Genomic DNA, 15,154 nt, shown 5'->3' with positions numbered 1-15,154 from the left:
AGCTCTGCAAAACCCTGTTTCAATATTGTTCAGTATTGCTTAACTTTGCCTATCCCAGCAAAATGGACTTTCAAGGTCCCATTCCCAGCATGATTTGTTAAGTTTTCAGCCACAGAAATGACAGCCATATGCCATCCCTGTGGCAATAATTCTGTTTTTGTCCAGAAAGGGACCTATTTTGGGGGACCTATTATCACTTAGGCATATGTCTGCCTTTTTAGGTTCTTCTCCTTCTCTCTCTCCTTTCCAAGTCAAAAAGAGAGGGACCGCAAGGGTGTTCTCCCCTCAGGTCTAAGATCTGGAGGGTCTCAGTCACAGAGCATGGGGCCTTAGGCACGGGGGCCGAGGCGGGGTGGATATTCCAGAAAAAGAGCGCTGGCACCACAGAAACTTGAAAGGATCATCACAAGGGGTTTATATTCTCCCACAAGACCAAAGCCTGCCTCTGTACGTAGGATGAGTTCAGTGAAGGCTGGCTGACAGTCTGGATTCAGGCAGCAAAACCAGGAATTCTGATTAGCCCAGTAAAATTGGGAAAATCCTTTCTCTCTCAGAAATCTCTTCCTAATCCTATCTCTGCAAGCTCTCCATGAAAACAAGACTAGAGAGAAAGAGAGCAGGCAGTACCCAATTTCAGTTCCCCACTTCTATGCAAGTCCTTTTGTCAAAGTGCTCACCAGCCTGTTCTAAGAGGCGGCCCTCACAGTCACAGAGAATCATAGAAACTCTTTGTCCTTGTGAGTTCTCGGGAGCTCAAAAACAAACATACCAATAAAACAGACATATAATATGCTTTATTTGTATAGCCCACCATTCTGCATAACACCTTGTAGCCTGAAGCTGTAGCATCAGCAGCACTTAATCTCTGGGGCAGGACACAAGGGGTATAGGAGGGACAGAGACCAGTAGCCAACACCCAACAAAATCATTTTAGTTCTCCAAATGAGATTTTTTGAATTGTTCAAGTACAAAATACACTAATGGAATTGATTGACCTATTAAAATTTTCAGCCACTACCTGTAGCCCAGCGAAATCACAGATTGATAAATGCAATGAACTAGTCATTTGGTAAAAGACTATCTCTGGCTCCACTGGGGCTGTGCAGAGCTGGGGTGGCAGAGGGGACAGGGAGCAGGAGCAGATGAAAAGACTGATCAAGCTCTCTGCAAGTCACTGGTCACTGTGATGAAGGTCTGAGGACAAAAGCATCAAGCATCTTCCCACTCATCCTCAAGCAAGAAATCCCAAATACCTGCACGACCTGATGTGCAAACTTAATAATTTTAGGGTCTTTAACAGTAAGTCCCCCTTAGTGCAGTAACTGACACAACTGGGGGCAGGGAGATCAGGGAACTTACATACAATCACACAGCCAATTAGTGACAGACTTTGAGCCCAGAAGAATAAAGAACTCCCTTCTTGAGTAGAATTCTACAAAACCCTTATCCAGTAACCTCCACTGGACCCCTTAGTCTAGAGGACAGGATTGGGGGCAGAGGAGAGCCAAGCAGGTAGCAGTAGGTACCAAAGGTAAATTCAGTTTAATCAACATTTGCCCAATGCTGCTCAGTCCTTCTATCTTCCAACCAGATACCAGCCAATATAATCACCACAGAAACTATTGCTAGAAATGGAGCCCAAGCTGGAAGAGTCATTTTCCCTCCAAAGTTGAGCCTTTCTTGGGATCGTAGACTGGTGGAATGAGGGAATAGAACCCTGAAGTACAGAACAGCCATCACTACAACATCCTTGACCTTTTCCCCATGTTTACAACTTCTGGCAATCTGAATGTCACTGCAGTTGACTCAGGTCCTTATTTAAAAAGAATTAAGTTTGGGAAAACTCAAGTCTACCAGTTATTATGAATCCCTGTTGCTCACCTGATTATACTGGTTAAATTGGGTGGGTGTGGGGGAGAAGGAGAGATTTTAAAACAAAGGCACTTATAGAAGGGTCTTGGTGACCTATTAATTATAGCATTCTCTTGGATAACTAAACGGCTCCCAGCAAAAAGCTAAGAATACCAAGCAAGTCTTTTCTAACTATGCTTGAAAATCCACAAGGCATTTCTTAAGTTGATAAATATGATTACATTAAAAATTTTTTAAATAAAAATATAGCAAAAAACAAACTGCTCTAAGGTGAGTCAAGAGACAATAAGCAGCAAAAACATAATAACATTTTCCACTCATGTCACTGATAAAGAGCTTATCTTTTTAATATATAAAGAACTATCAGAATCTGTAAGAAAAAGAACTACCAGAGAGTGGGTAACAATAAAGTCCACTGAAAAACTGGAAAATACAATGAGAGTTCACAGAAAATACAATGACTCCTAGAACATATAAAAAAATGTTCAATCGTCATTATAATAAGAGAAATGCAAATTAAAACACACTGCAGGGGCGCCTGGGTGGCTCAGTGGGTTAAAGCCTCTGCCTTGGGCTCAGGTCATGGTCTCAGCATCCTGGGATCGAGCCCCACATTGGGCTCTCTGCTCAGCAGGGAGCCTGCATCCCCCTGTCTTTCTGCCTGCCTCTCTGCCTACTTGTGATCTCTCTCTCTGTCAAATAAATAAATAAAACCTTTAAAAAAAAAAAAAAAACACTGCAATGCCATTCTTCACCCACCATATTTCACTCAGCAAAACTCCCAACAGTTTGATTACATACTTTGTTGATGAAGCTGCAGAGACACATGTACTCTCTTACTTCCTGGTGGTAATACAAGCTCCTACCACCCCAGTGGGGAACAACTGAATAAACTTGATCAAAATTACAAACGAATGAACCCTATGGTTCTGCAATTCCGATTCTGGGAATCTATTCTATAAATACACTTGCCGATGTGCAAAATTACATATGCACAAGGTTATTCACTGAGACAATATTGCAGAAATAGCAAAGATCAGAAGCAACCCAAGGCACCGCTGGTAAGGACTGGTTGAGTAAATTATGGTACCACAACACCATGGAGTACTATGAAGATGTTAAAGAATGATGATGCTTTCTGTTCACAGATACCAATATCTCTAAGCTATGTCACAAGCAGAAATATGCATTACACTAGCTGCTATATAATAAACCTGTTTATGAAGCAAAGCATAAGAATCTTTATTCACATTTGTTTGCATAAGCATAGAGAAACTCTGGAGGCTTCTCTAAGAAACTGATGAGAGCTCTGTCTGCAGTGGGGCTGGAGTTGAAACTGAGATGTCCAGGATGAAGGCAGGAGAGTAAAGTTTTTGAACCACATGAATGCACTACCCATTAAAAAAAAAAGAAAAGAAAACCTAACTTTCAAAAGGTAGTAAGAAAATAAGACACAGTCCTACCTTAAAAAGCTCACAGAGTAACTGTCATATTTATATTGATGCACACGCAAAAGGACCTATTAGATAGCTCTACTTAATGATGCCCCAGAAATAAGAACCTGGTTTAAGCAGAAAATGAAACCATCAGACACCATGGCAAGGCTGAGGCTTACCTACATCTCTCCTTGCCTGCAGCCTCTTGTGTCAGCACCTGTGTATCTGAACATAGCAAGGCTCCCTCGGGAATGAAGGCCCAGCTGGCCCTCCTCCAAGCTACCCATCTTTAGAAACACAGGAAGAATGTCAACATGGCTGCCATGGATATGGGCCCACTGGCAACCAAGACTCCCTGCCAGAGAAGCACCTTCTCCTGCCACCTCCAGTATCACACATGAGTGTTTATATTGAGGGCAGGGGGTGGGCACAGAGGATGCACTGAGTTCTAGGACAGTTCCTTACCCAAACCACCTGCCTTAGTTTGGATTCCCCACCAAAGTAGACCTGGAGACAGAAATTCAAGTATAGATAACTTCTTTAGGAGATATTCCCAGGAACCACAACAAAGGCACAAAGAAGTAAAACAGGAAAGAGAGGAATCAAAGTTGTGTCAATGAACAAGTCACTGCTGTGGGAAAAACTGGAGCTCAAATGCCACCGGGAGACAGTCTGAGAGACCATGTAGAACACACAGCAGGATGAACCCCCAATAGGGGAGGAAGCTGGGATATTGATCCACCAACTGCCATCCCTCATTTGTTAAAGGACAATCTTGGGTGTTATTTTGCTAGCATTTCCATATTGCACAAGTGGGCAGAGTGCTTCTGAAGCTTGAGAATGTCTGCAGGCAGAGATACAGTAAGGCATCATGTCCAAGAACTACATTAAACTGACCTCAGGGTAGGCCTCAGGGATTTGGCAGTAAACCTTCAGCATCTGTCATACTACCTGTGTAGAGCTCAAGAGGTTTAATTTGAAGGAAAAAAGACTCAGAAAGACACCCAACAATATTTTCAAATGTGTGATGGTCTCACACAGAGTTAGTGGAAGTATAAATTACTACAAACATTTTGAAGGACATTTAGAAATAGCCACTTAAAAGTCCATAAATCACCCAGGCAAGCAATAATTCAGTCTTTCCTTTCCTGATGTCTCCTTTCTTCCTTCAATAAAAACGTATGTGTACCAGACAAAGACTAAAATATCATGTTGCTATCCCCACTCAAGGAACCTCCTGGCCACCCTCCACCACACCACCAACTCCAAAGTCATCTATTCCATGTCCCATGTTTTTCAGGTGCTGTAATTTAAAACAGCTAGGGAACCAGCAAGTAACACAGATGAAAAAAGTGAGCCAAAGTAATGAAATAGGAAATAGGAAATGGCAGGGACCATGGCAACTTGAGGATACAAGTCCTCTCTGAAAATCTTTAAATATAATTTAAAAACAGAAAAGGAAGAAAGGAAGGCTACTTTTCAGGATTTCTGTTCCAAAATGGAGTAACAAGGAGATTTAACATCCTGCCTGAAACAACCAAGAAATCAAAATGTATATATATATTTTTAAAAGGTTTTCAAGACACTAGACATCAGACCATGAAAGCCAATGACACCTAAGAGTCAGGAAACAAATGAGGTGAGCCCTAAGATTATCCTAGTTTCCTGCCTTGAGGGAGTTTCCAAGCCATGATGGAAACCAACAGACTCCCTGAGCTAAAGAGACAGCTCCCACCTGAAAGTTGGATTACCATGAAGGAGAGAGTCTCAGAGAAAGAACTTCAAAGATCTACAAAACATCTTCCTCAAATTTTCATGCAAGTCAGGAAAATAACAGAGGCTAGGGAAAGAACCATCTAAAATAATTAGAGGAAAGACACCCAACACCCAATTCGGGCTGGGAACAGTGCCTGTTTCCACTAGCCAGACTGGAAAAGAACAAAATTCATCAGGCATTGAACAAAATACTCAGAAGGGTCTTGCCTCAGCAGTGGAAAATAATCTGCCCTACGTTAATCACTATTCAGGTCCTGTGTAATAAATCTTAAAATCAAGACTTGAAAGAATCATGCTATTTTCAAATAACCTAGGCACATCCCAGAACAATGATCACATTAAATACAATTGATCTAAACACCATTTATAAAAAATTCAGAGATTTCCAAATTGGATAAAAAAAATCAAGATGCAATATGCTGTTTATAAGAAATTACTTTAAATATCAAGACACAGATAGATTAAATATAAAAGAATGGGAAATGGTATACCATGTTAACACTATAAAAAAGGAAGTTTGAGTAGATATATTAATATCAGATATGATAGATTTCCAAGTAAACAATATTACTAGGGAAAAAAAAGATCATTTCATAATGTTAAAGGAATCAATGTGTCAAGAAGATATAATCCTAAAAATTTATATACCTAATTACAGAGCTTCAGAATACATTAAGAACTGACAGAAATCCAAAGAGAATAGACAAAGATGAGATTTATACTCAGATTTAAAAACCTCTCTTCCAATAATTGACATGTAGACAGAAAAATCAGAAATATAAAAGATTTGAACATTATCAGCCAACCTGACCTGACATTTAGAGAACACTCTACTCAATAGATAATACATTATTTTCAAGTACACACAGAACACTTACCAAGATAAACCATATCCTATGTTATAAAAACCCCTCAATAATTAAAAGGATTCAAGCATACAAAGCTGTTCTCTGTCCAGATGGAATTAAATTAGAAATCAGTATTAGAAATATCTTTGGAAAATACTGATATCTAGAAACTAACACACCTATAAGCAATCTATTGGTCAACAAATCAAAAGGGAAATTAGTATTTGGAACTGAATGAAAATGAGAATACAACATATCAAAATTTGTGGGATTAAATTAAGGGAGTATTCAGGGGAAATTTTATAGCACTAGCTGCCTATATTAGAAAAGAAAATAAGATATTAGTGCATGAGCTCTGTCTAAGAAACTGGAAAAACTGAGCAAATCAAAGCTAAAGTAAGCATGAAAAAGAAGTAATAAAGATTAGAGTAGAAATCAATGATATAGGAAAAATTAGGTAAGAACAGTTGGTTATTTTAAAAGAATTTATAAAATTCATAAACCTAGTCTATCCATAGTTTGGCGACTGTGGCCATTGCTGCTATAAACATTGGGGTACAGATGGCCCTTCTTTTCACGACATCTGTATCTTTGGGGTAAATACCCAGGAGTGCAATTGCAGGGTCGTAGGGAAGCTCTATTTTTAATTTCTTGAGGAATCTCCACACTGTTCTCCAAAGAGGCTGCACCAACTTGCATTCCCACCAACAGTGTAAGAGGGTTCCCCTTTCTCCACATCCTCTCCAACACATGTTGTTTCCTGTTTTGTTAATTTTGGCCATTCTAACTGGTGTAAGGTGATATCTCAATGTGGTTTTAATTTGAATCTCCCTGAGGGCTAATGATGATGAGCATTTTTTCATGTGTCTGATAGCCATTTGTATTTCTTGATTGGAGAAGTGTCTGTTCATATCTTCTGCCCATTTTTTGATGTGTTTGTCTGTTTCGTGTGGGTTGAGTTTGAGGAGTTCATTATAGATCCTGGATATCAACCTTTTGTCTGTACTGTCATTTGCAAATATCTTCTCCCATTCCGTGGGTTGCCTCTTTGTTTTTTTGACTGTTTCCTTTGCTGTGCAGAAGCTTTTGATTTTGATGCCCTTCAACGGATGAATGGATAAGGAAGATGTGGTCCATATACACTATGGAGTATTATGCCTCCATCAGAAAGGACGAATATCCAACTTTTGTAGCAACATGGACGGGACTGGAAGAGATTATGCTGAGTGAAATCAGTCAAGCAGAGAGAGTCAATTATCATATGGTTTCACTCATTTGTGGAGCATAACCAATAGCATGGAGGACAAGGGGCATTAGAGAGTAGTAGGGAATTTGGGTAAATTGGAAGGGGAGGTGAACCATGAGAGACTATGGACTCTGAAAAACAGTCTGAGGGGTTTGAAGTGGCGGGGGGGTGGGAGGTTGGGGTACCAGGTGGTGGGTATTATAGAGGGCACGGCTTGCATGGAGCACTGGGTGTGGTGAAAAAAATAATGAATACTGTTTTTCTGAAAATAAATAAATTGGAAAAAAAAAAATTCATAAACCTAGTCTAGCTAGAGCGCTCAGGAAAAAAGAGAAGATGCAAATTACCAATATCAGGAATGAGAGATATAGATGGTATCACTATAGAGTCTATAGATATTAAAATAATAAGAGGATTTTATGAACAGCTTTATGCTAGTAAATTCAACAATTTAGAATGGACAGACTCTAAGACAAAAACAGCTAAACCTTGTTCAAGAAAAATAGGTAATGGATAGCCCTATACATACTAAAGAAATTGAATTCATAATTTAAAATCTTCCCAGAAAAAATAATTCAGGTCCAGATGGCTTCACTGGTGAACTGTGCCAAACATTTAGGTAGAAATACTCTTCATTATATATAAACTCTTCCAGAAGAGGGAAAATTTCCCATCTCATTCTAATAGACCAACATTATCCAGACACCAAAACCAGACAAATATATTATTAAAAAACTACAAACTAATATTCCCTCAAGAATGTAAATAGAAATTTTCTAAATAGTATTTTAGTAAAGAGCATCCAACAATATAGTCAAGGATAATACATACTTACAAAGTAGGATTTATCTTAGGAATGCAGGGTTGGTTTGATATTTTTTTAAAAATCAATGAAATTCTTTATATTTAACAAACTAAGAGAAAACTATATGATGTCAATACACACAAAAGCATTTGGTAATATCCAATGTCTATTCTTGATTTTCTTAATAAAAAATGAAATTCTCAGCAAATTAGGAATAGAAGGTAATCTCCTCAATCTGACAAAGGACATAGCCACAAGCTAACATCATACTTAATGGTGAAAGACAGAAAGCTTTTCTGCAAAGCTCAAGAATAAGAAAAAGATGCTCCCTCCCAGCACTGTCTTCAACTTTTAACTGGAGGTCCTAGCCAGTATAATCAGACAGGAAAAATAAAGGGCCTCTCTAAATTAAAAAGGAAGAAATAAAACTATCTTTATGCAACAGGGCGCCTGGGTGGCTCAGTGGGTTAAGCTCAGGTCATGATCTCAGGGTCCTGGGATCGAGTCCCGCATCGGGCTCTCTGCTCGGCAGGGAGCCTGCTTCCCTCTCTCTCTCTCTCTGCCTGCCTCTCCATCTACTTGTGATTTCTCTCTGTCAAATAAATAAATAAAATCTTTAAAAAAAAAAACAACTATCTTTATGCAACATAGTTGTTGATGTAGGAAATTCAATGGAATCAGCAAGAACTAATAACCAAGGTTGCATAACATGTAAAATACACGATAAATACCCAAAAATCAATTGTATTTCTATATTCCAATGATGAACAATCAGATATTGACTTTTTTTTTTTTTAAGAAAACTGGGAAAGAAAAAAACACTTTCTGTCCCTCCCAGATAGTTTCACAAAGCTCTCGAAAGCCTTTAACCAGGAGAACTGAATATACATGCAATTTTAGACAAGCTCCACAAGGGAAATGCAGCTGGACAGTGCCTGAAATGCAAGTTCTGATCCCAAAGTAATCTTCGAAGATCACCAGGCTGAGCTGAGATTCCTGCCTCAGTGAAGTCTCCAGTTCCTTAACCAGGGAGGTTCCTTCGTGATTCTAGTGTCTCTGTCTTCAAAAACGACGTGACCTCAGCCATTCCTCCTGTAATTGCGCTGAAATGACCATTCAGTAGGAAAGTATGGTAGGAATGCAGGAGGTAAAAAAGGATGAGTTCCTGGGGCAGGCTCAAGGTTACCTCCACGCTGGTCTCCCCGGCTGCAGAACTATCAAAAAAGAAAGTTCCTTAAACCATGGAAAAAGGAATGTACGGATAAAAGCAGAATTTGTCCTCAGAAATTCTGGGCTAGTAAATTCCCAGAGCAGAGCCAAGCACCCAAAAACAGAGAATCCAAAAATCCAAGTCTGTCTGTGGGACAGGAAGCAGAGTAACACCACCTATCACCTCCCAAAAGGCCCCATATTTAGTCTGTAAGAGGGCGCCTTAACAAAGTACCACAGACTGGGTGGCTTAAACATTTTCCAACAATATTGGAGCCTGGAAATCCAAGATTTTCTAGGTTTCAGCAGGTGTAAGAAGGGCTGACACCTTTTTTGGCTTATAGATGGCCAACTTCACTCAGTGTCTTCATAGATGGTCTTCCTTCAGTATATGTCTGTATCCTGATCTCCTCTTAAAAGGCAGTCCTGTTGGATTGGGGTTCACCCTGATGACCTCCTATTCACTGAGTTATCTCTATAAAGACTCTGTCTCCAAATACATTTACATTCTGAGGTACTGAGCATGTGGGCTTCAACATATGAATTTAGTCCATAGCAACTGCCCCTGCTTCTTCCCTGTCATATATTTTCCAGCTGCCAAAAGATCCCAATTTTGCCCGTTCTTCTCAGCCTCACAGATCAGGTCAGAGGGAAACAGAGCTGCTCTTACATATGTCATCTTCCACTGTCCAAAGCCCATAGTTGTTTCTCCCTCAATTTGCTTAGGGATTCCTAATCCCAAAACACCAGTGGGGTCCCTGAGACCCAAGCTCACCTTCCTTCTCCCTTTGGATAGCAGTTAAGTACTTCTCCCTCCCCTGCCCTGTTCATTTTAGGATTACCACAGTTAGAGAGCCAACATGACCTATTTAGGCTCTGACCCACTTACAACAGAAATACCAATCACAAACACTGTCCAGAAGGGGAGGGGGGAAGTGACCACAAATTGAACGGATTGTAAATTAAAAGAGTGATGGAGAAGAAGTCTTTACTGGTGTACCTACTGCGGAAGCTACTGCAAAATGCCCTGAGGAAAGCTGTTATGAAAATGTGCAATACCCAAGTAGCCCCTTTTGGCATCAAGGCACTGTATAGGGTTTCCAGTCTTGTAAGTGACCTAGAAATCAGTGAAATAGGTCCGTTTATCTTGTTTTGCTCAAAGGTGAGCTAAGCATTTCCAAATTTCCAGAGGAAATCATTTTCTGCTAAGAGATGAGACAATCCATTACACGAGTGTGAAAATTGGGGAATCAAGGGAGGGGGAAATACCAGATCGGCCTTTTTCACCCACTCCAGACCAAGAATGAGTGGCACGAGTCTAGAAGCCTCTGGAACAGGGGCTTTTGTAGTAAATACCAGTTTGAATAGCTGCCTGACTCATAACAGCAGTTTATTTTTCTTCTCACTGGGAATGCTCTATTTCCCAATGATAGCTGTGTCTTTGCTAGGTGACAAATCATCTTAATCTCCTGTCACAGCTTATCAGTTCCCAGAAAGAGACTTGGTCCAAGTCTGAGCCAATTAGATTCTTTCAGAAGTCTGCAACTTAAGGAAAGAGGGGGCTGGAGATCTTTGGGATCCCTCTCAAACTCCTGATAAGGGGGCAACTGGAGAAACCTAGGCAGACCTGCTTCTTGCTCTTCCAGAGGCCTGGCTGGTCTCTTCTGCAGATTTTGGCAACCATCCTAATATCCTTCCTATTAATTGCCCATTTGGTTTACATTAGCCAGGGTTGGTTTCTATTAATTGCAATTGAAAGAATCACAATAATAACATTAAAATAATACAGTTTTGTGTTATTCATCTTTTAGTCTCAATACCTATCACAAGATGTAACAGGTCATGTGGTAGACATTCAATACCTTCATTCTAAATTGATAAAAGGCCAATTTTCCCCTGCCAGTCTACATGAGATAAGATTAAGAACAACAGAGTATCCTGTAGTGAAGAGGAAAGGTTCTTTGGTGCCAATCTTTCCTGACACAACAAATTATATAAAGACTCTGCTTTTGGTTTTCCTTGAAAGGGGAAAAGGTGCTAAAGTTTTCTAGCAAAAAGAATGATCTGGTGCCAGATGCCCAGCAAGTCAGAAGTGGGGAATATTCGATCCTAATCTCTGCTGATGTGTGGGCAGCGTCCTCAAGGCTGCCAAGAGCAGGTGGAGGCGATAGGCACTTGTCTTGTTGGGATCCGCTTACCCCAAGTGGAACTTCACACATTTATATTCTCACCCTGGTTCCTCACATTTACATATCCTCTCCTCCATCCATTTGCATGGCCTGGTCTAAGACTTGGGATCTCCAACCAGCCATCCCTCCACCATGTCTTTATTCAGCCATCCACCCACCCATGACCACCCCCTCAAGCTTAGGAATTTACTGAGCCTCTGGTTGTGCCTCTAGACTGTACCTCCCAATGATACGGGGGTTAGGACAATACTCGAAGGTCATTCCAGGTCCCCTCAACTCACCCCCAAACATCTACAGAACTTTTCTAAATGATTGCTCCCTTCCCAGCCTCTTGCTTCCTCATCCAAACTTCACTACACCAATCCTAGCTTCCCAAGATGTCAGCTTAACCATGGAACTTTCTTGTTCCTAAACCTGGAATAAAACTCAAACTGTGGGCTTGGTGTTCTAGAGCAGCTACAACCTGAACCCAACCTTTTTTTGTTTTAACTTGTGTTTTTTCTTCCAAATTTATCTCCTGCATGAAACCTCTACCCTCATAGAAAAAGCCTGTTCACTTGCCTCACTGCTGAGCAGATGGGTACAAGCATGGAGCTTCTGGAAGCCATGCTGAGAACCTGTGAGGAAAAAGTAGCCAACACAGAGAAAGCAAAACTGAGTGGTGGAGAGAAACAGGTTCTTGATGACATGGCTTGGGGACCATGATAGGACCTCTGGTTAAATCTACATCTGGAAATTTTGTCTATATAACATTTTTTTCTTTGCTTGATTCCTTTTTTACCCCAATATAACTACAAGATTACTAATATGTCTACCTACATTTCATATCCCATTTTTAGGCCCTGACTCCTCCTCAAGGCCTTCTAGGTCATGGCAACAGCTCCTGTCTCTGATTTCCTATAATACTATGGGCTGTATCACTCATGGGAAGCTTTCTGTACACAGTCTAGTGACAGGTATTTCTTAACCCCTTAATACAGGTGAAGATCTTCCAATCCCTTCCCACCAACCCCTTCCATCCCAACGTGCTAAAACCAACACGTGGTTCAGAGGTCAGATGTTCAGGCTAGGGCAGCTACAAGAACCCGGGAGGAGCAGAGCCTGTGCGGTCATCCTGGGCTAATGATCTAAACTCTCCCTTTCAGAACCCCCTCTAGCTGAGCCTTGGAGAGCTTGAGCAGTCAGTCTGGTCAAGTTATCTGTCTACAGGGACCAGCTGGGGTAAGAGGTAAAAATAAAAGGTTTCAGAGTAGGTGGAATAAGAGGGAAAGGAGAGGTAGAATTCAGAAGAGAGAACCCCCAGTCTCACACAGGCTGAGACTGTAGGATGAGGCCAAGGAATAGACTAGCAGGGTGAGCAACAAGCCAGCTGGGAGCCAGGTCAACTGAGCACACTCTGTGCCTCTGGCTTTTTGTGTCCCTCCCTCCACTTAACCCTGAGATGCTTCTCAACAAACCTATAAGGGAACTCTCAGCAAACCTTGGGGGGCAGAGTGGGTTAGATCCAACTGAGGCCAAGAGCCATAAGCAGAAGTCTACTCCATACGCCCTCAGCATCCTTCCTCCTGTGAAGGCCCTGTCTTATTGGCAATAGAGACCCAGGTAAGGTGATAGAGCCACCACAGGCACTTCAGGAGCCCCAAGACAGACTCCCAGGGGGTACAGCCTTGCCCTAGTCTTCTCCTGGGCCAGTGTTTCTCCACCACCACTGCCCATTCAAGGACAGATACGATTTCTTACAGTGCCACAGAATTTGTAGTATAAAAAAGGTGCCATGGGGGCGCCTGGGTGGCTCAGTGGGTTAAGCCGCTGCCTTCAGCTCTGGTCATGATCTCGGGGTCCTGGGATCGAGTCCCGCATCGGGCTCTCTGCTCGGCAGAAAGCCTGCTTCCCTCTCTCTCTCTCTCTCTCTGCCTGCCTCTCTGCCTGCTTGTGATCTCTCTCTGTCAAATAAATAAATAAAATCTTAAAAAAAAAAAAAAAAAAGGTGCCATGGATGGGAGCTACAGGACAACAGGCTCCATGACTCAATTAGCTTGGAAAAGATTTCAATACTATTTCCTGATGGCCACCCAAAGAGCTCCAGGGTCACAAGGAGCAATCTCAGGGCCCTCAAAGAGAGTGGAAAGGAGATGGAAAATGAGAGCACAGACAGCACTTCGACCTAGGCAGCTCCTTCACCAGCTGTCTATCCTTGTCTCTAGGATTTTTTCGGGGGGGGGGTGCAGTATGTTTTATTTATTTATACCATTTCAACCATTTTTAAGTACATAGTTTAGTGGCATTAAGTATATTCACATTGTTATGAAGCCATTACTACCACTTATCCACAACTTTTCCATCTTACCAAACTGAAGTTCTGTCCCATTAAACAGCAACTCTCCTTCCCCGCCCTCCCCCAGACACTGGCACCCACCATTCTTTCTATGAATTTAACCACTCTAGGAATCTCATGGAATTGGAATCATCCTGTATTTGTCATTTTGTGACTAGATTATTTCACTTAGCATAATGTCCTCAAGGTTCACCTGTGCTGTAGCATTTATCACAATTTCCTTCCTTTTTAAGACTGAAAAATATTCTATTGTATGTGTGTAGTACATTTTGTTTATCCAGTCATCCATCAATGGACACTTGGGTTGTTTATACCTTTTAACCATTGTGGAAAATGCTACTATGAACATGAGTGTACAAATATCTGCTTGTGTCCCTGCTCTCAACATGTTTAAGCATATACCCAGAAGTGGAATTCCTGGATGATACTGTAGTTCTATTTTAATTTTTTGGGAAATTGTTATACTGTTTACCACACTGGCAGTACCATTTTACTTTCCCACCAACAGTGTACAAGAGTTCCAATTTTCTCCAACAGTGTCCAAGAGTTCCAATTTTCTCCACTCTCTCAACAATACTTGTTACTTATTTTTGGTTTTGAAAGTAGCCATCTTAATGAGTATACTTTAAAAAAAAAAAAAGTTGCCCCTGGAAAGATTTGCAAAAAACTACTCTAAGCACTCAGAGGTCTCCGTTACTTTATCCAGCCTCCCTGTCATCCTGTTCACCCTGCATCCACTCTTTGGCCCAGCAAATCCAAGCTGAGTGAGCTCTTCTTCCCCAACCTCCACCCCCTGGGTATATCATAGAAAGACTCCAGCTACACCCCAGCCAAGCTCCAGATCCAGACTGCCTACCTCATGCCCCACCCCCAGGCTGGTAGGCTGCTTATGAAACATGCCTCCAGAAAACTCCAAATGGCTTCAGACATTCAAGGACATGTCCTTTTTCTGTCCATCCACCTCCAGACCAGTCACCTTGTCATCTCAAGAGCCAAGGTAGCCAACAGCATGTTCACCAGGACATGAAGAGAACACGAGTCCAGAAATCTCTTGTTCCAAATGAGTCTATGCTACTAACCAGCTATATGACCTCAAGACTTATGGAAGGCTAAATATTGTTCCCTGCAAAGAAGTCTACACCCTAAACCCTGGGACCTGCAAACATGTTACCCTCCATGGTAAAAGGATCCTGTAGGCAAGTTAAGGATCCTGATAGGAGATTTTCCAGGTGGGCCTGATGTCATCACAAGGCAGGATCCCAGAGAGAGAAGGCAGCAATCGACCATGGGCGCAGAGTCTGCAGTGGTATGGCTGCAAACCAAGGAATGTGGACAGCCTCTAGAAACTGTAGAAGGCAAGGAACACATTTTCCCCTGGAGCCCCAAGAAGACACCAGTGCTGCAGACATTTTGACTTTAACTCTGTAAGGTTCACTGG

General features: G+C 41.5%; 1 pseudogene; it reads left to right on the top strand.

Moving 5' to 3' along the window:
* The window catches only part of LOC122894471, a 112,095-nt pseudogene that overhangs the window by 57,207 nt on the left and 39,734 nt on the right, over positions 1-15,154 (top strand).

Source organism: Neovison vison, chromosome 13, assembly GCF_020171115.1.
Source record: "Neovison vison isolate M4711 chromosome 13, ASM_NN_V1, whole genome shotgun sequence".
Lineage (NCBI taxonomy): Eukaryota > Metazoa > Chordata > Mammalia > Carnivora > Mustelidae > Neogale > Neogale vison.
Note: the sequence above shows the minus strand (reverse complement) of the source record. Positions and strands in the feature narration are given on the sequence as shown.